Source organism: Henckelia pumila, chromosome 3 (genome assembly GCF_033568475.1).
Source record: "Henckelia pumila isolate YLH828 chromosome 3, ASM3356847v2, whole genome shotgun sequence".
Lineage (NCBI taxonomy): Eukaryota > Viridiplantae > Streptophyta > Magnoliopsida > Lamiales > Gesneriaceae > Henckelia > Henckelia pumila.
The window spans coordinates 158,151,890-158,174,610 of NC_133122.1; the positions used below are offsets into that span (position 1 = coordinate 158,151,890).

Consider the following 22,721-nt stretch of genomic DNA (forward strand, 5'->3'; position numbering starts at 1 on the left):
CATCAATCAATAATTGAAAATATTCAAAATAAATCAAACATGTAACCAAGTCTCAAACATAAATTAAGTTCGACCCAATCTCGTGGTCTCGGTTGAAAAAAAACTACTCAATAATCAAAAACTTAATTCAAAACAAAGTTGTAATAAAAAAAAAGAATAAGGAAAAAGAACAAAGAAGAAGAAAGTCCCGAAATCTGATGGAAAATATCTTATTTATATGCTAAAATTCAGCAATATTTCTTTCTTTTGTTGATAGAGTCCGAAATATAAAATTGTCGCGATCACGCTCGAGAGGCATAAAAACCTGCTTGAGTGCCCAAGTTTCTGTCTTGAATTTTCAAAACATGTCGGACGCGCTCGAGTGGCAAAAAATCGCGCTCGAGCGCATCATTTTCTACCCAGAATTTTTTTTGTTCACGCAGCAGCGCCTAGGCGCCGAACACTGGCGCCCAGGAGCTACATTTTCCTTCCTAACGTGCAATGTTTTTGAAAAAATCATATCCGGGGTTCTAGCCTTCGGATCGAGCTGAAATTTGGACAATAGCTTCAAAAATCTTGAACTTCATTTTGAACGGTGGAGATCGGATTTGGATCTCTCTAACATTAAAAATAACTTTTTGACCATTGTTGCTCCGTAATTCATTCTTTCGGTTCTTCTCTTGCTCCAAAATCTTGATTTCTTCAATGTACCTTCATTCAAACCGAGGAAAATGAAATGTAGGCCACATTCATGAAATAATAAATAAAAGAAACGAAAAACACTCATGAGACACAACAAAAGCATGCAAACTAAACATGAAAATGACACAAAATAATGCACAAAAACATAATTATCAATGGGTGACCTTGGGAAGCTCTAGTGTGTCAAAGTACTGAAGTTATGTTGCTTGGTATGGTTGGATAGGTGGATGTAAAAGAGGAGCACAAGAACTTAACGAGTAATATTGTATCTGCTGAAGACAAAGACGGTGGTAGGGAAGGATAAAACTGATCTTGAAGAAATATGAGACAATAATAGTAGTAAGGCACGCCGCTTCCTGGACTCATGAGCTCAAAAACCCGAACCATATGCGATGCCACAAGTATAAGAAAATAAATTTTCTCTTTGGCTAACAACTATAGATTTTGACCTAGTGGTAAACTGTTGCATAATTTCTGCTCGCAAGAGCACGATTGTCAAGTTTTAATATAGAGTGAATAAAATATCGTTCTCACGAGGAGTATGTATTCAAAATTATATAGTGCTTGTAATTAAAATAATTTAAACTTTATTTAAAAAATTAAATAAGAGAATTTTTGTTGTTCAAACTTAAATAATTAAGAAAAACTAATAAGCAAATCATACACACTTGAGATAAAAATCATTGAGAGATAAATGTCTAAATGATTTGATTTCACTTAGTTTCGACAACGACTACTTCTAATTAATTTATGCTCATGAATTTCTTTCATTTAATAGCCAAGAAGACTTAAGTGTTTATATTTCCCTCTCATGAGCAACAAATAGTATATATCAATTAAACTTTGATTTCAATATCCCTATTAAAAATCTAAGCTTAATGATATATGATAAACAATGTTCTTTCACAAGCTCTGTTAAAGTTATACACCTTTCCGAGCTATATAAACATTAACAGTGTATTTTCTAATGTTCCTATTCAAAATCCCCTCTCATGAGTACCAGATTTCAAATAAATATAACAATTCATTTATTGATCAAGTAATTTAAAGACAATCAAATAAAAAACACAATTAAATTAAGGAAATTCAATCAAATAAATTAAAAAATCATATAAGTCATCTATACTAAGATACATCATCCTCTAGACTTGAAAAGTTTAGTCCATGATAAAAAATAAGCAAAAACAAAACATGTTCTTTGAACTAGACATCAATTCAATTTTTTTTTTTAAAAAGGGAACGAGAAACAAAGCCGATGTAGCGTCCGTGTCCTTCATCTTCGATCTTTTCTCTTCCGGATTTCTTCTTCACGTTCAGCCCTCTTCTCTCTCAATCTCTCTTGTGGTACGTGATTTTTCTCCCCCAATAAGGTCTGATTACTCCAATTTATATATCCTTGAAGCCCGTCAAATAAAGCCCGACAAATCGATACTTTACGAATTTCCAAATTCTACACAGTTTTTTCGCAACGCAGCAGCGCGGGGGTGCCAATATAGCAGCGCAGGTGCACTGTTGCTTCTGGATTTTATTTTGTGCTGTACGAGACAACAGTGCAGGGGCGCCGAATTGCAGGCGCGGGTGTGCTGCTCCTTTGTATCCAGCGCAGATCATTCTTGCAAAAATTATATCTCGAGATCTAGCCGTTGGATCGAGCTGAAATTTGGACAACAACTTTAAAAATCTTAAATTTTATTATGAACGGTGGAGATCGGATTTGGATCTCTCTAGCATCTCCGATAATTTTTGTAAACTTGCGGCTTTGTTATTTCCTCTTGCTCCTCTTCTCGATACATAACTTTTAATCCTTGCATATCACAAAAACACCAAACAAATACGCATAAACTCGCTCGATACATCACAAAAGTCAAGTCAAATCATATGCAAATTAAGTGCATAAAATGAACTTATCATAAACGTTTGATCCTAACATGTGGCATTAAAAAATTATAAAAACTAAAGATTCCTAGTAAAATAAGATCCACCTTTGGAGGGCAATATTCAATATCCTCTCGATGATAGTCAATTTACGGGTTAGAGGAATTATGTTGAATTTTCTTTTCACAATTCAACATTTCACTTGAGGAATATTTCTCATTCGTTTTGGTTTTGTAAGAAATAAAAAAATATGGAAAACGATATCATGATTACCCTTGTTGAGTAGCTTTAATGGAGGTAATTTTTTGGATTTGTTTAGCTGGGTGGCTGAACGTAGACAAAGAGATTATCTTTGATAAATTTTTTTTGATAGTTTGGAGTAGTTAGCTAGATAGAATGAAACAAAGTGATATTTAGAGGGAAAGTGTCATCACATGAGGATGAAATAATTATTTTCATCTATGTAATTTTACTAGTCATGGAAATCAAACTCTTGTGTTCTCAAGCATCGGAATCATAAATCCAACATTATTTAAAAAATCCAACTGTGTTGTTGAGGTGCAATAATTATCCCTGATGGGTAGAGCGGTCGGACCATGGGACTTGGGCTGTTGTGCGGATTAAAAGATTTGAGTTGTACCATCAGCACTAGCTATAACTTTTGGTAAAGTGGCAAACTATCGTTCTAACAAGTGGTATCAGAACAAGGATCTTTCTTGCTTTGAACACATACTTAGAGACGACTTCATTCAGCAAGATTTTCATGTTCTCAAAAGAAGACTTCGATGATTGGAAGATCAGAATGCAAGCTCATCTTGTTGCACACGATGACAATATGTGGTATGTGATTACAGATGGTCTCATGACAATCACAAAGGCCAATACAACGATTTCAGTTACTGGTGGTGCCCCTCAAACAATTGAAAAACCAAGAAGTGAATAGACCACCGAGGATAAAAAGAAAGCCAACATTGACAATGTGGCTAAGGATGTAGTAGCCCGGTTCTATTTTACAAGATTAAGTGATTTTAAACATGTTAGAAAATGACATATAATTTTAAAAGTGTCAAAATATGTTTAAGGAGTCCTTATTTGGTGAAAATAAGTGGAAAATCAGATCCAGAACGTCCGAAAATGGTAGGATAGGTCCCGGGGGTCCAAAAATGAGATTGGAAGGACCAAAATAGTTCGGAACATACGGACCAGTTCGGACCATCCGAACCAGTTCGGGCCGTCCGAACTCCGCAGGGTCCAGATGTCTAAATGGCTCGGACAAGTGGCAGTTCGGACCGTCCGAACCTAGTTCGGACCATCCGAACTCCGCCTATAAATAGGCTCTCCGAAATTCAGAATTTCACACCAAAATCAAGTTTTCTCTCTAGGTTATTAGGCTTTTCCAGGGGTTTTGGGGTGTTTCCAGCCTTCCTAGGCTTGGTCCGGAGGTTGGCCAGGTGCTCCGAGGTTGCGGCGGAGCGGTGCCCATGTTCTGGGGCAGTCGTCATCAGCGGGCTGACGACGGATGCAGGTATAACTCTGGCTCCTTATAGTAAATAGGGAGTATGCTATAGAGTAGTTAAGACTTTTAGAATAAGATTATAATGCATGAGTACTTTGCATTGTAGTGCGGATTATAGGCTTGGACATAGTGCTGGTCTAACTTGCCTAAGTTTATGAGGTACGGAAGTACTATTCGAGATATCCAGATTGAGTATGCATGTATTATGTGTTTGCATGAATTATGTGATTGCATGTTTTATATGCCTTTATATATACAACATGTCATGACTGTATGTTGCATACATGAGCATATTGAGCCTTTACCTTAGAGGTATCCTGTAGTAGGGCGCTCACCCTATGAGTTTGTGGATGGTTGGATACGTAAGTATTGTGTCAGGTCATCTTTATGGTTGGACACATGTACTAGTATGAGGTCACCATTATCCACTGGATATATGAGCCACCTCCTGAGGCAATGGCGTTGCGTGCTATATATCCTGGGCCCAGTCTATGAGCTAGTTTCTTGACCTGAGAGTCTTCGTACCCAGTTCATTTTCATACATGCACACATAACACAGTATACTCATACTCTCGTACTGAGCTTATCATGCTCATGTCCTGTACTTTGTTGTATCTGGACACCCTATTTCATGGGGCAGGTCTGCGGCTGGACGATGCGGATGGTTCCAGGAGAGCTTAGGCGATGGAGTACTAGCAGGGTTATTGTCTAGGCTTTTGTTTATGATGTATTTGGGTTAATACACTGGTTTATTCGATATGGTTGTAAAAAATATTTTATTATTGTTTAAGTTTTCCGCTGTTTAATTTTTATTTATTTTTATTAAGTTAAATGCATGTTTAAGCTTCTGATTAGTAGATGATCACGGTGCGGGTCACTACAAAGGACATCTTGGACAATACTCTTGATAAAAATAATTTCAGCAAAATCAAGATGTGCAAAACTACAAAGGAGATATGTGAAAGATTGATTCAACCATGTGAAGTAAATGAGCAGACAAAAGAGAACAAGTTGTCTGTTGCAATCCAAAAAAATGATTGCATCAGGTTGAAGGCTGGTGAATCCATGTCTGATTTTGATTAACGTGTGTGCAGCGTAATCATTATGTTAAATGCTCTCAAAAAAACATACCCTAACCTTGAGGTTGTTATGGAAGTTGTTAGAGGACTTTCCAAGGAGTGAGATGTCAAAACCATGACAATGCGTGAACCACAAGACATCAACAAACAAGAACTCCATGACTTATTTGCAGATCTCAAGACAAATGAATTCTAACTACAATTCAGAGAAAATGATCTGTCGACAACTCAGTCGACTAAAGACCTTGCAACAATGAGATCGAAACAACCAGTCTCGGTTGAAAATACTGCTGAGCAGTTGATTAGTGATGTGATGTCACTGTTTGTGAAGAAGTTTGGAAAGTTTCTCGAGAAGAATCAGGACAGCTTCAAAGAGGCTTTACCAAAATAAAGACTAGCCAAAGATTCAAATGTTTTCTACAATTGTGGCAAAACTAGTCATTACATTGTTGAGTGCACCAAGACCAAGGGATATGACAAGAGGTCAATTGAGAAGAGCAAGAGATCTTTTGAGAGAAAGAAGATATCCAAAGAGGAGAAGAATTCTCACAAAAAAAAGCATGAGGCACTGGTAGCAGAGAATAGAAAGACCAAGTGGGCCAAGACTGACGGTGTGTCCTCTAACTCAGAGTACTCTTCTAGTTCCAGTGATGATGAGGAAGTCACGTGCTTGATGAAAAAAGATAAAGAACTGAAGTCTACCAATGAACAGGAATTTGACTTCAGTTCCGAAGACTTTACATGAGATGATTTGATCAATGCATTACACGAAATGATAAATGAGTATCAAAGACTTTCCTTATCACTTGATGAAGTCAAGGAAAACCAAAATGATCTGCCATACACCTCGACTGAGAATCAAAAGTTAAATGATCTTGTAAAAGTTTGGAACAAGTATTCGGTCACCCTAACCGAGATACAGGAGTTACAAAGGCCTATATGGGACAAAACTGGTCTGGGATTTGTTAACGATAAATGCATTTCTTAGTCAAGTACTCATCCAAAGTTAGATATGTGCAAAGGAAAATACATTCAGTTTGTAAATTCTAGAATGGGACAAGAACATGGTGACCCTGCCCCTAAAATTAAGAAGCTCGTAGAATTTCAAGATTCAGGAAAGATGTGTGGAATTTGCTACGTGCTAGATATCTCGAGTTCAAAGTACGAATAGAAGCCTCCACAGTCTAGTCGAGCTAGGAATGGATCAATGAATTGCCCGCATAGACAGTACCTTACTCTAGGTCTGTTCAGAAAAGATATAGGCAACTCAAAGACTGGGGGAAGGTCAAACAACACACGGTCTCTAGCACACACCATGTACACCACTCATCTGTACCTACACGAGCTCACACCTTATGGTATTCACACAATGGTCTTTCACTTAAGGTGATCAAAGTATGGGTTCCTAAAGGATTTATCCTGTCTGGACCGAAATAGATATAAGGACCAATTTATTCAGATTTGTGTTTGTAGATAACAGGAGTAGGAGAATTAAGATAATAAATTTGGTACCTTGGTAATGGCTTCTCTAGAAACACGACTGGAGAAGCACAACTACTCGTACAACTGAACTCTTGCTCAGCCCAAAAATTTCTTTCAGTGAGAATTCCACAGGTAGAACCGTGGGTAATGGTAAGATTATCCACAGTAACATTATCATTGAAGAGGTATTGCTAGTTGAGAATCTCAAATATAATCTAATGAGCATCAGTCAATTGTGTGATGGAGGATATTCAGTCGAGTTCATGAAGCCTAGTTTCCTGGTTAAATCCTCTTCTGGTGATATTATCTTAATAGGGAACATGTGTGGGAACACTTACAAAGTCAGTTGGATAGATCAACCAGTTGAACCAGTTTTCTTTGTAGCTTCCAATCAATAGAAGAACTGGTTATGTCACAAGTGACCGAATCAGTTGATCTTTAAAGCTATTGATAGTCTGAACAAGTGTGACTTGGTCATCGATCCGCCTAAATTGGATTTTACTAAATACAGAGTATGTTTCTCTTGTCAGTTTGGGAAGAAGTAAGGTAATATGTTTTTTAAAAAATGTGTAATTCATCAAACTAAATATTAAAAATATTTCACATGAACTTCTTTGGTCATATCCCAATGATGAGCTTAAGGGGAATGAAGTATACTCTAGTTGTGGTATATGACTATTCTCCTTTCACCTAGGTCATATTTCTAAAATCAAAAGATCAGACTGCTCCCTAATTGATTAAGTTTTTAAACAAATTTTAAATGACAAATATTTTGGGATTGACAAATCAAGAGTGACAGGGGAACTGAATTTGTCAATCAGACTTTGTATTAGTTTTTAGAGAACCATGGAATTAGACATGAGTTTTCAGCAGTAGAACAACAAAACAAAATGTTGTTGCAAAAAAGAAAATATAACTCTTAAGGAAGCTATGAGAACTATGTTTGATTATTCTGGGGTGTCTCCAAGTTTTTGGACAAAGGCAGTGAACACAGATTACTACACTCAGAACATGTTTATGATTAATAAGAAGCTTGGTAAAACACCTTATGAGACCTGGAATGGCAAGTAGCCTGTGGTATCCTATTTTAAGGTGTTCGGTTGCAAGTGCTATGTCCATAACAATGGTAAAAGTCATCTGACTGCATTTGATGAAAAGTTAGATGAAGGTATCTTCCTTGATTATGTTAGTAAAGCTTATCGAGTTTTTAACAAGAGAACTCAAAATTTTTAAGAATCTGTGCATGTTATTTTTGATGAAACAACCACGACTGACATGGCAACTGATCCTACTCAGCTGGCCACCACCTACAAGATATAACTCTAGAAGATGATAGTGAAGATGATGTCCAGTTGCATAAGAGAACATTTCAAACACCAGAACCAGATATAATAGATCAACTAGTTGAACAAGTCGATCTAGTTGACCAACCAGTCGATGCACAGGAAACTGAGGATATCCCAAATGATGGTCAGACAACTGATGTCAATCCAGTAGTGGACAATGCAACTGAAGCTAGACCAACTGATCCAGTTCCACGAGCTCACATCGATGATCCAGATTATAGGTGGAACATGAATCATCCACCTAACTTGTTGATAGGTAACCCCTCTGATCCGGTAAATACCAGAGGGCAACTACTCAATATTTTTCTTCATTCAGAGTTTATATCTCAAGTAGAACGGAAGAAAATTGATGAAGCTCTTATTGACCCGAGTTGGATTGAAGAAATGCAAGAAGAGCTGAATAAATTTACTCATAACCATGTCCGGGACTTAGTTCCAAGACCCAACCACCAATATTTAATAGGTACTCGATGGGTGTTACATGAAAAAACTCAATGAAGATGAAACAGTTGTGAGGAACAAAGCATGACTGGTTTTCCAAGGATACATGCAAGAAGAAGGGATCGATTATGATAAAACTTATGCTCCAGTGGCTCGATCGGAGTCTATCTGAATGTTTCTTGTCTATGCCTCTTACAAGAACTTCAAGGTATATCAAATAGATGTTAAGAGTGCATTCTTTAATGCACTAATAAATTCTTCATCGAACAACCTTGTGGGTTTATTAGCCATCAACTCATAGATCATGTGTATCACTTGAATAAAGATTTATATGGACTGAAATGGGCTCCAAAAGCTCGATATGAAACCCTTTCAAAATTTCTTATTGACCATGAATTCACAATAGACACAGTGGACAAGACTCTGTTCAAATTCACTAAGGATGATCACATACTTCTTGTCCAGATTTATGTTGATGATATAATCTTTGGGTCAACTAATCCTAAAGTGTTCAAGAAATTTGCTAAGCTAGTGTAGGACATGTTCGAGATGAGCAAAATGGGTGAATTGACATTCTTTCTTGGACTGCAAGTGAAAAAAAAATAGAAAATGGGATCTTCTTAAGCCAACCAAGTACACAAGGAAATACTCAAGAAGTTTGACATGGAGAATTGCTCGGCTGCTACTACCCCAATGAGCTCGTCGATTAAGCTTGAAAAATATGAAGGGAGAACACCATTTGAGGTAACAATGTATCATGGTCTAATAGGCTCATTACTTTATCTAATTTCTAGTAGACCATATTTGTGTTTGTCTGTTTGTGTGAAAAATTTCAGGCCAATCCAAAGCAATTTCACTACCTAGCTGTCAAACTCATATTGAAGTATCTTAAAGAAACCCCAAATGTTGGGTTTTGGTATGCTAAGGATAATTCTTTCAATATAATTGGCTATTCAAATGCAGAATATGTTTGTTGCAAACTGGATAGAAAGAGCACTAGTGGATCCATCCAATTCTTAGGAGATCGACTGATCTCATGGTTTAGCAAGAACCGTACCAGACATCCATAGCTACTTCCACGACTGAAGCAGAGTACTTAGATGCTGGAAGCTGTTGTGCTCAACTGCTCTGCAACAGTTGATAGATTATGAGATTGAGACCAAAGAATCGCCAATATTTTGTGACAACACAAGCACCATATCAATCATCTATAATCCTATTCTTCACTCCAGGACAAAGAATATTGATTTAAAACATCACTTAATTCGAGTCCATGCTCTGAAGAAGGATATTCACTCTTAGTACATATCAACTGAAAAACAAGAAGCAGATATATTCATCAAGCCACTCTCTGAGACTAAGTTTTCTTACTTTAGAAATGTTTTAGGACTTATTGATTTGTCTTAAATGCATTTATTTATGGGGAATATTGAGGTTTCAAACAGAAGACTGATAAGATAATAGTCAGTTTCCCTTGAGCTTAACTGACCAAGTCGATTGGACTCTTGGCTCAACTGATCTTATCACATAGTTGATCAAAGTTTGACTTAATCGAGTTCCAAATTAAATTAAAACTGTTACTGATGTGTTATCAACTTTTCAAAATTCAATTTTTACCAGTCATCATTTATGTTCAGTTCTATTTTTAGAAACCAGTTGACATGCTTTATTTTGAAATTTTCAAATGACCACTACGTGACTTCCACGTGTCATGTCGGGGGAAATTCAAAACGTCACAGTAAATATGTACCACATTTCCCTCACTTCATCTTCTTCACCGCATACTTCAGATTTTCAGAGGATTTCTTGCATTCCTTGCACTCGAAACCCTAAGCAAATAACTTGTTTTATTCTTTCCATAGAAAATATCTCCAATGGCATCTTCTTCCAAACCCGTGTACCATATGAATGCAATTTAGTGGAATTAGAGTCCATTTACTCCATGGAAAACCCAGAAATCGTGGAAATATTTCTCTTATTAGAGACTTCTGGACTTCACACCTTTATTTCTATTGACACTCTATATTACTATGAGAAGGCGTTGCTGATAAGTGCATTTTGTGTGCATTAGTTCGTGATATTTTTGTGTTTATTTTGTGTTCATTCGTATTGTTTTATGTTGTTTTTATATGTTTTATGAGTTGTGTGTGCATTTCACTCTCCGATTTTTATTTGTAGGAAAAATAGAAATTAAAAGAATTTTGAGAGCAAGAATAGAAGAGAAAAACAAAGAACGAAAAAGAAAAGGAGATGAAAAAGTAGAGATGTTGGATAGAGCTACAGCCCTAAACAACAGCTCCACCTTTAGAGAAAGCAAGGAAGCGCTATTGCGCTAAAGAAGAGCGCCTAGAAGAAGCGCTATTGCGCCAAATAGCAGCACTACTTTAGCGTTATTGTGCTTGCAAAGTAAGCGCTATTGCGCTAGGTTGATGCGGAGGAGAAATCGGAGCAGATCAAGTCTCGCTCGAGCGCATGTTTGCGCGCTCGAGCGAGAAAAGCGGGGAAAAAATTCTCGGAACAGAACACGTCTCGCTCGAGCGCATGTTTGCGCGCTCGAGCGAGAGAACGCGATCAGGAAAAAAATCAAAATTTCGGAAATTAAATCTTTTATTTTGCGGGCTTTTCAATGCCATATAAATAGAACATAAAATAGCAGATTTTGGGGGATTCACGCACGACAAAATAGGAGAGGCGACGGCTAGGGCTCGAGATTGAAGGCTTCATTCTATTTCTTCTTCTTTCTTCTTATTTATTTTATTTTTTTAATTATATTTTCGACTATTGATTAGTTTTTATTTCAACCAAGACGACGTGATTGGGCCGAACAAATCTATTTAGAAAACTTGGATGTTTGTTTGGGATTTTTTAGATTTGGTTTTATGTTATTGATTATTAGATTTATATATGTCTTGTGAATGATCTGACCAATTGTTTGTTTGCATGTTAATTGATTCCAAGTCAACATATGAGGAATTGATTTCGATCACTTCAATAATTAACACGAGGTAAAATTGCCTAGAAATAGTATTCGATTTCATCGTGCGGTTTTAGGTGCAAACTAAATTCTAATAGTTCCTAATGCATTTGAGTTTGATTAGAATTATGAAATTTAATCCGTCAATATTTAAATAGGTTTAATTGTTCTAGAAATAGACTTTTAAACAAGTAAGGAGAATTCACCATAATTTAAGATTAAATCCGAGTCCTGAATCGACTACATGTTACATGATTTGTTCGGTACCTGCGTGTGTCTTGGTTGTCTCAATTTAATTGAATTTATTCTTTTATTTTAAATTCTTATTATTTTTAATAATTTATTTTTAATTTAATTCATCGCAACCTTTTTATTATTCTGTCTAAATTAAGCTAAATAATTAATTTTTGAGAATTTACTATAGTCTCTGTGGGATAGATACTTGGACTCTCTGTACATTTTACTATTACTTGACCTAGTATACTTGCTAGTAGACACCGATTTAAGCGGTCAAATTTTTGGCACCGTTGTCGGGGACTGTTTAGTTAATATTAGAATAGATTATTTGCTTGAGACTAGAAATTTTATTATTGTTATTTATTTATTATTAATATTTATTAATTTTGTTGTTTTTTTACTTGTGAGGTTCTTGGAGATGGATCATCGACAAGTGTTCACAAGCTTTGGCCAGCAATACTCGGAGCCATTCCATGCTGCTTGGGGGAGATTCAATAATTTGGAGAATAGATTTCGATGCCATGATTTTTCAAACTACACTCTAGTTCAGATTTTTTATGGTGGTTTGGATGCGACAACAAGAAGTTGGGTAGATTATGGAACTTTGGCCACTGACAGTCACTTTTTCAGTAGAGATTACGACAGCGCTATGCACTTGTTAAATGATATGACAGATTTCGACTACCATTGGCATTGTGATCCTTCACTGCAGGATTGGAGTCACCAATATCCTCTAGAATTCAACTTAAAAATTTTGTGAACCAACCATTTGATCTTTAATAAGAGTGTATAGGGCGTTCTGAATATTATGTAGCTCAGTTGGAGAACATTGTGCGACAATAGATAGAGATAAATAAGTTCTTAGAAAGCCGCATCAACTCCTTGAGTCTTTTGGATGAACAAATTGCGCTTCTTATAGAATTAATTTCTGAGATCTGTCAAGAAAATGACGTAATTGAGCCACATCAAGAGGAAATTTTATTTGAGGAATTTGAATGCAAAGATGAGCCAAAAGTGACAGTGGAGGAAGAAGAAATATACAAGTCGAAGGATTTGACCTCGTCAATGGTCTTTAAATGCACATCATTAGAAGATCCTTTCTTTCCATTGACGCCAACTCCACAGTATTCCATCCTCTATGAGCTTCAGCCTAGATTCGGAGTCTCCTTTCAAAAGAAAAAGTTCATGAAGAGTATTGTTGGACCGACGAGCTTACAAAGTCAATATCATGCCAAGCTTGAGGGCATTGAAAATCAAGACACATACGTAGAGTCGTATGATTCTTACTATGAGCGGCAACCGCTCTTTGATGGTTGGTACTATATAGTCAGGCTATAGACCATAAATTTGGCGCTGACTGGGAGGCAACCCAGTGTTTTATTTCTTTTATTTTTATTTTTTTTGTATTTTTATATTCTTTTGCTAATCCACCGCCTTACCCGTCGCCTTCATATGTGCAGTATGTGGCCCCGATAAGAAAAGTTGTTGTTGTTTTTTTACAGATGGAGGAAGAGGACGAATCACAGACCAGTGGAGTGTTATTTTTATTTTGTTTCTTGTGTTTTGATCGTCTTGCATATGTGTGTTTGTTCATGCAGTCTGTTTATTGTTCTGAAGCATTGAGGGCAATGCTTTGTATAAGTATGGGGGGGGGGGGGGGGTAGACTAGTTTATTTCAGTGTTTGTCATGTTTGTGTTGCATCTGTCATGTTTCAGTTGTTTGCATATAATTGGTGTCAGTTTGTTGTTTTCTGCATGTGTGTTGAGTAGGATGATAATTGAGAGCCGATGATGATATGAAGTTTTGATTTTCTGAAAAATATTTTGTTTTTTCTCTTGACTTGTAATGAGAAACTGTAGGTTGACCAGTGAATATTTTTAAGCACCCATGTTAGACCCGTGAATTGTAGCGAAAGATTTGATGAATTTTCTGTTTGTTTGATCATTGCACGATAATAGGTGTCTTGTGGAGCTTAACTGTGTTCTGTGAATTTTGATGAGTCTTTTACATTGCACTTATGATCTTGGGCCCACCAAAATTTTTGAAAAAATTGAGAAAAAAAAATTAGTTTTGAAAAAATCAACTCCATCCGGGTCTTGGACGAAGGAATTGAAATCCTAATTACCAAGTCCAATACTAAGTCTGCGGATTCAATGGGGTTATTGCTCCATACGGGCTATAGACGAGGGGATTGAAATTCTAATCCTATCAAAGTTATAGCTAAGTTTGCGGGTAATTTTTGGGGCTAAAGCAAAACCGGGTGTAAAATCCGGAGGTGTGCAATTAATTATCTCAAGGGAGGTGTGTTTTGTTAAGAGATCATTGGAAGAAATGAACATTTGAGAGTGAAACTTGCACTGATATGGCATAGGTCTCTAAGCAGTCTTGAAAGTGATTCTGTCTAAGTTGCATGTAACTGGAATGATATCGCATACACACACGTTCACGCTAAACCGAAGGTGTATTATGAAAGGTTGAGATAATTCGTGTTTTCAAGTTGGCATAGAAATTCTCGGAGGCTTTTACGTGCCATGAATCGTTCTTACTTTTGTTTGTGTTTGGTGGTTGTTTGTCATATGTCTTGCTCGAGGGAAAGAAAGATTCAAATATGAGGGAATTGATAAGTGCATTTTGTGTGCATTAGTTCGTGATATTTTTGTGTCTATTTTGAGTTCATTCATATTGTTTTATGTTGTTTTTATGTGTTTTATGGGTTGTGTGTGCATTTCACTCTCCGGATTTTATTTGTAGAAAAAATGGAAATTAAAGGAATTTTGAGAGCAAGAATAGAAGAGAAAAGAAAAGAACGAAAAAGAAAAAGGAGATGAAAAAGTAGAGCTGTTGGATAGAGCTACAGCTCTAAACAACAGCTCTACCTTTAGAGAAAGCAAGGAAGCGCTATTGCGCTAAAGAAGAGCGCCTAAAAGAAGCGCTATTGCGCTAAAAAGCAGCGCTACTTTAGCGCTATTGTGCTTGCAAAGTAAGCGCTACTGCGCTAGGCTGATGCGGAGGATAAATTGGAGCATATCAAGTCTCGCTCGAGTGCATGTTTGTGCGCTCGAGCGAGAAAAGAGGGGAAAAATTCTCGGAACAGAACACATCTCGCTCGAGCAAGAGAACGCGATCAGTAAAAAAATCAGAATTTCAAAAATTAAATATCTTATTTTGCGGGCTTTTTTCGTGGGATTTTCAACGCCATATAAATAGAACATAAAAGAGTAAATTTTGGGGGATTCACGCACGACAACATAGGAGAGGCGACGGCTAGGGCTCGGGATTGAAGGCCCCATTCTAGTTCTTCTTTTTTCTTCATCTTCTTTTTATTTTTGAATTACATTTTCGACTATTGATTAGTTTTTCTTTCAACCAAGACGGCGTGATTGGGCCAAACAAATCTATGTGAAAACTTGGATGTTTGTTTGCGATTTTTCAGATTTGGTTTTATGTTATTGATTATTAGATTTATATATGTCTTGTAAATGATCTGTCCAATTGTTTGCTTGCATGTTAATTGATTCCAAGTCGACCGAGGAGGAATTGATTTCAATCACTCTAATAATTAACATGAGGTAAAATTGACTAGAAATAGTATTCGATTTCATCATGCGATTTTAGGTGCAAACTGAATTCTAGTTCCTAATGCATTTGAGTTTGATTAGAATTATGAAATTTAATCCGTTAATATTTGAATATGTTTAATTGTTCTAGAAATATACTTTTAAACAAGTTAGGAGAATTCACCGTAATTTAAGATTAAATCTGAGTCCTGAATCGGCTACATCTTACATGATTTGTTCGGTACCTGCGTGTGTCTTGGTTGTCTCAATTTAAATGAATTTATTCTTCTATTTTAAATTCTTATTATTTTAAATAATTTATTTTTTTATTTAATTCATCGCAACTCTTTTATTATTCTGTCTAGATTAAGCTAAATAATTAATTCTTGAGAATTGACTACAGTCTCTGTGGGATCGATACTTGGACTCTCTGTCCATTTTACTATTATTTGACCTAGTATACTTGCTAGTAGACACCGATTTAAGCGGTCAGTTGCTTAATATATATTGTTATTGTACCAAAAATGAAGATGGAAAAATGGTTCTAATGGTCGGAGGTCACCAACTGGTGATTGGAGAAAAGATCTTTGCTGACTTGTTTTTCTGCCAAGCGAAGGAATTACCAACCTCTCCAAAGTCCCAGTTGATGACGTAGAGGATATGAGAACACTATTTCTACGACAGAATATCCACTCAAGTTAACTGAGGCTAAGAAATAAATGAAAATGGAGTATCAGATGTTAGCTGATGTGGTAGCCAAAGGTGTAGTTGCCCGATTCCTAATTAAGTTAATCAATCGCCTAAACATGATTAAGGGTTCCTAAGTGGGTCTAAATAGTTGAAATAAAGATTCGGAATGATCGGAAATGGTTCCAAGGACTTCAATTTATTGGAATGTTTTGAAGTTCCGAAGAGCAGTTTGGAAGCACCGAACCATGTTGGAAGCAGTGTTGTACTTCGAAGGCAGAGGGTGAGTTCGGAAGCTCTGAACTCAATAACGTAAGGTATGATTGACTTTAGGTAAAAAAAAGTATGGTCTTTCTAATTCGTGGCTTGACGTGACATAGATCGGAACCTCTGAACCCTAGATCAGAAGGTTCGAACTCCGTTGACAGTAGTGTGTTGTCCAATCAGGGATACGCGTTCAGTGGATAGAGATCGAAAGCTTATATAGAGAGATATGAATCTCCAAATTCCGATCGAAAGGTTCGAGCGAGGGATCGAAAGGTCCGATTGTTGCCTATAAATAGGGGCTCAAAGCAGCCATTTTTTTCACACCATCATCGCCTTTCTCTCTCGATTTCTAGCTCGATTCTAGCATTTTTAGGAGTTGGTTCGAAGGCTGGACAATAAAGAGAGGGATCATAGCAAAGTTGTGCCTATGTTTTGAGGCCATTTCATCAAGGGGTAATGATAGATGCATGTATAAGTCTAGACTATGAGTAGATATTAGTCTAGTTATAGCTTTTAGTAGACAATAAGTGATGTGATGATTATCTTCTTATAGGCTTGGACTAGAGAGCCAGTGTTGCAAGATTTCTTGAGTTGCTTAATAGAGGTACGGATGTACTATCCGAGATATCCTGGTTGAGTATGCATGTTCTATGTTTGCATGGTTTATATGACATGGCTTATGTGCATTTGTTATGCCACAGTTATTACTGCTACACAAATTATCATGTTGAGTCTATGCGATATTACCAGTAGAGGGGTTGCTTAGCCCTGATTTATTGTGGTTCGATTCTGTGGATTCGGGTCCATTTGCTTTTATCCGTTTATTCTTATGGTATGGGAGTACCTCCTGATGTGACGACCCAACATGCTATATGTCATGGCGCCTATTGTTTGAGCAATATTTTTCTATCGTGATAGTTTTCTGGTACCTTTCATTTTCATTAGCATTCATGGCATATGTATACTCATATTTTTGCACTGAGCGTTGTTAGCTCATGTCCTCGGTTTTTTGTTCTGGACATCCCATTCTACGGGGCAGGGCTTAGGTTGGACAGACCGGGAGGTAGCGGTCGTTAAGCTGCAGCAGGGTTGGATTTATATCGTACCAGGTTTCTATTAGTGAATTTTTAGTACTGTTATTCGATGAGGTTGTATAACATTTGGCTACACTTTATTTCAGTACCAGTTGTTTTCCACCAGGGTTTTTTATTGTATCATTTTAGTTTCCGCTGGTTATAATGATTATTGCTTTAAGATAGTTATTGCATGCTTAAGTTTTGATAAGTTGCTCTGGAACGGGTCACTATAAAAAGGATTTTGACAAAAGATGGATTTTTTGCTGTCATGACGGCCGAGAAGTTCCAGGCCATGACTGCAATTGTAAAAGGGATCAAAGTAAATTGTGGCCACATCTTATGCAATATTTTCAAGGCCATGGTGTTGTCTGGCAAGCATTCGTTTGGCCTCGCTCTTCAAGTTAGTCGACTTTTTGATGATGCTAGAGTGCCACTCCCAACTTCTACCCCTCTGGCCAAATCCAAAAGGTTGACTTCCCATAATATTATATCTCTCATATCCAAAGGAAAACCATCTTCCTCAAGTGAGGAAACCATGACTGAAGCATCACAAGTGCAGGATCCCAAAGCCGCCAAACCTGCCAAGAAAGAGAGCCCCACAGTTGTTAAGCTTAAGCCAAGGGCCAGGGGATGAATGGTCACTCATTAAAGTGAAGGAACAATTAGAAGACCCCTTGGTGAAACCACTGACTAAGAAGGCAAGAACAACAAGAACTAAGCCTACTTCATCTCCTACTAAACTGATTCTCATGGGAATGGAACTAGTCATAGCTAAGCCATCACAGGATCCACTACTCTAGGGATGACTGAGGCAGTCGTGGTCCCTAATTCAGTCTCTGCAAATGATGGATCTATCATAATAAGGACAAAGGCAAAGGGAGAAAGGTGGATTCTAGAGCACCATTCCAAGTCATCAAAGCTCATACCATTTGCCAGCTCCACGTACTATAGGTCCGTTTGTTCAAAATCCAATCAAGCATAATTTTACAGGGATGGAAATGACTGAATAACTAGAGATCAGGAATTTTTCAACATTTTAGACTCAAATTGATTTATTTTTTGATGAAGTTAATGAGTTTGTTGAGAAGCACCTGGATGCGTATGATGAATGGAATAGCTTCAGAACTGAAGTCTTTGCCAGAAAACTCAAGAGGTCTGAGAAATTGAAAAGATTCATCATGTTGGAACAAATGGTTCTTACTGAAGTTAAGGCCATCAAAATCAATCTTGATTTAGAGATATGTAACTACTTCTTTGACATGATGAGGATCCGCCAAGTAACAACCACTTGTCAAGATATAAAACATAATTATGATCAAAAAGTTCAACAACTTATGATGATCATGCCGTCTTTTCTAAAATTTACATGGATTTGAGCACCTTACAAAGGAAAGTGAGGTTCTGGCAGACTGATCAAGAACTGTTCACTCCAGTCACTCATCACAGTTCAAATAAAAAAGAATCATCTAAGAAAGTTGCTGAGAGTGAACCTATCAAGGAGACAACTGATCATGATAGGTCCACTAATGATGATCAAGGTACAGTCGAGCCAGAGAAACCAGTAACTGAACCAGCTATTGATCCAAAAAGTCAATTGACAACAAATCCAGTTGAAGAGATCTCCTTGCTGAATGTGGGCTCCATACTCAAATCGGTCACATAAGATATTGAGAAGGAGGTGACTGATTACGGTAATCAAATTTAAATTGAGGTTGAGGATGAACCACTCCCTTTCAAGGAAAAAGCTCCAGTCATTGACATGGATATTGATGAACCAAGGATTCCAGCCAATGAACTTCCTGATATAACTGCTCATATAGAATTGGAAATTCCAGATAAAGTTGATGATTTTGTAGATGAACATGTCATCTTTGAAATCCAGAAGGATGTTCAAAAAACAATAAATTCTTATAAGTTCTCAATGCCAACTCGATCCAATGAAGTTACCTTCAAAGAGATAATTGACTTGGCAGATGATCAGCATAGGGTAAACACTGTACTAGATTTTGAAACAATAGCTGGATATGACAAGGTAATTGAAGAAGATCCAGAGACCGATCAAGCACTACAAAAAATGTTTTTATAACCGTTTTTATGTCCTATAGATGCAGTTATCAACAACTACTACATTTTTTGTAGCGGTTATGCAACCGTTTCTGCTACTGGCGCAGCTATAGATTATAAAAATGGATATATCAACCAGTGGTTTAAGTAAAAAAACCGTTTCTATTGTAGGGTTTTAAGACGGTTTATAACCGCTTCTGAATGCATGCTTTTGAAGCGGTTATAAACTGCTTCCAAATGCCCAAGTTCAGCAGACCTTGAATAGGATTTAGCAGCTGTTATGAACCGCTTCAATTGTTCTTTTGATTTTAAAAAATATATATATTTGATCAATATTCAGTATTATTCCCAAACAATTCTCCCAAATCACATTGATTACACAAATCCTTCACAAGTAGTATTGCAATGAACAAAATCAATATCCGAATAATAACAAAAATAAATCACATTGGTTTAACAAAACAATCTTTCACAATTAATATTTCTATTAACAAAATAACATATATGAACTTAACACATGAGGATTCTAAAAAAAACTACAATGTATTAAAAGTGATAACATAAGTTAAATTACATTTTCTTTTAAAGTGTGTCTAATTACAGTCTAGTTCCATTGGCAAGTGATTTGAATTACATCCCAGTGCATTACCACAAATGCTTGATGTTATTTGACAGCATTAAAACTTGTTATGCAGAATATGTGTTTAAGAATGCATAAAGATAGATAGAGCAACCATAAGAAGATGAAAAAATAATAATGACCTAGACAAGAAGTAAGAAGAAAAGTATTCCTTTCTTTAAGATCTTAAATAATGAAATTTTACACTTATGTATGCATTGATATATATCAATGGAGTCTATCAAGTTCAACTTATCTAGACTAATCATCTATCATTCTAATTGCTAACTACTTAATTCAAACTAATTATCTTTTAATTGAGACTAACTGCTGGAACTTTTAGAAATTCTACAATATCTAATAATACATAACTTAAAAGTGGACACACAAACACGGAAGAACACAAAGGAAACTAGTGTCGCAAAGTAAATTGTGTTTATACTATTAAGTTTTAGAACTTCTACAAGATATCTAACAAGAACAGTTTTATTTGTCATAATTCAAGCAAACCGAGCTGTCTCTCCTGGAATAAAATTGTCACATTCATTTTAGCAAGCCTCGTGCTATATGTCGCATTCCGTGTCAGATAGAAGAACACAACTTTATCGAGAAGTTCAATTTTAAAAAACTTAACATTGGTCCATATTTTTACAGATAATTCACATAATTGCCTAATTGGTTATATTAAAGAAAAATAATGATATAAATAATACAAAAGAAGATAGAACTTATTGCATGCAATATAATAATCTATCACCTGGAACCCTTTTCCTTTTGTAATTCCAGTGACATCTACAAACTGCCCTCGAACAAAATGGCGCACACCAATAGTTGTACCAACTGGAAGAAGAGCATCCTAGGTTACCAGAAACTCCCTAAGCTTCCTTTTCATGGGCACACCTTGTGCTTTGAAATGGATTCAGCTTGTTCATACATATAGGTCACATTAAATAATCCAACAAAACTCGTTAAAAAATCCTTAACAAGAGTTAATCGAGAAGTTTAATAACTGGAAAAAGAGCATCCTCGGTTATAGGAAACTCCCTAAGATTCCTTTTCATGGGCACACTCTGCGCTCTGAAATGGATTCAGCTTGTTCATACATACAGGTCACATTAAATAATAAAAAAAACTAGTTAAAAAATCCTTAACAAAATCTAATCGGCCAGTTTAATATATAAGAAGAAAAAGCTGAGGAAGCACAAAACTGGCACCTCAAAAATAGAAATAGAAAAGCCCCTTGTCTCATCTGACGAACTTCGAACAAAATATACTAGAGAGTAATCTTGAAACAATTCACCTGACCTCTAACACTTTCCATTTAATAGCTAGCCGTATCCAAGAAATGCAACCGAAGTTTTAATGTTGTAGTGCATAAGCAACCACAATCCATTGATTAAAACTAATGCAAAGCAATGATAAGTGATTAGACTCTATCAAGAAACAAAAAATCATAATAAGCTAAAACCAATTGGTTAAACTGGATAATTTCCACATTGAACTGGAACCAACTAAAAGCGCAAAAACAAAATAAAGAGAATAGATAGAAATAACATAACAAATAGATGTCGATGAATGCAGCAGATAGTAATTTACGAACCTGAAATGCACAAATGACTTCTCTTTCGGTGGGGGGTTTTGACCTAGGAGACGATGTTACATCCAACCAAAGAATAGAAATGGGGATCCTGGAGCCCCCACTTGTCCCATATCGCCGTCATCCAACATTTAATGGCGATTGCACCAGCCCTCTTGGAGTCTAGGTTCATGACCCCGGGTTTCACTCCGATGAGTCAGGAGCTCCTTTGCCGAGGAAGAAAAAAACATTGGATGCAATCACTCGAATCCCATGTTCCAAACTATTTCTCACAAAAAAATTATTACACAGCTGAATCAATAACAAAATCAAAGCAAAGAACAAAGAAGCTGCCATTTTTTTTACCACAGGAGCAGGATTGCCTTTGCAGGAGACTTTTTGCCTTATAATCCCCAACATAATCCCGTCTCTTTGCAAGAACCCCTAACTCACACCAAATTAAACAATAAAAAACAAACAAAAGGCCAATAAATTCAAATGTGCATGAGAAAGTCAGATTTTCTTTTCTAGATCAAAATCTGACCACGATACATCAAATTAACAGCATGACGTTCGAAAATACATTGAATCCGCCAATTAACACCTACCAAAACCACTAGAAAATGATTTAAAGATTAACCAAAAGGCGAAAAAAGAGAGAGAGAGCGAGAGATTACCTGGTTTGTGGCCTCAAGTTGGATAAATTCTTCTCTATTTTCAGCTTTTTTCATGAAGAGGGTGGCTGGAGATCTTGGAGGAGATTGACTGAGTGGAGAGCGAAGAGAGGCAGAAGGGTAAAAGAAATTTTCATGAAGGGGGCAAGTGAAATAAAAACAACGAAAATGAAAATTAGAATAAAAATAAATAATAGAGCTTCAATCTTTAGAAGCAGTTTTTACTCGCATCTAAAGGTTGGAGCGGTTAACCAACCGATGGTGATAGTCTTATTTGAAGCGGTTTTGCAAACCCAATGTAAAGAGAATGTACATGATCGGTTGTTTCCTAACCGGTTGTAATGGTTATATTTTTTGAATCAGTTTACCAACCGTTGCTGAAATACCGATTCTAAATACCTATTTTTTTAGTGAAGCAACAGCTGAGGTTGAACAAGCAAATATTTCTATAGCTGAACCCTCTACTAAACAACAACAGATTGAATCAGCTGAAAAAAAATGTAATTGAACATTTGAGCAACCACATGGAGAAAATACTGAAAAGATAAGGAAACTGAGACTGAGATTGA

At 36.5% G+C, this 22,721-nt stretch overlaps 1 long non-coding RNA gene across 3 annotated transcripts; it reads right to left on the reverse strand.

The window, feature by feature from the left end:
- Positions 1–231: 231 nt before the first annotated feature.
- On the reverse strand, positions 232–22,419 carry LOC140891777 (uncharacterized). 3 transcript variants are annotated; one of them, XR_012152606.1, is made up of 4 exons: positions 22,156–22,419; positions 21,845–21,922; positions 20,660–21,761; positions 232–690 (listed from the first exon to the last, which is right to left on the reverse strand). It is a non-coding gene; the product is annotated as an uncharacterized lncRNA (long non-coding RNA). The 3 variants fall into 3 exon arrangements; XR_012152607.1 differs by lacking the exon at positions 232–690 and adding an exon at positions 1,672–2,485; XR_012152605.1 differs by lacking the exon at positions 232–690 and having other exon boundaries at positions 19,389–21,761; positions 22,156–22,415.
- Positions 22,420–22,721: the final 302 nt, after the last annotated feature.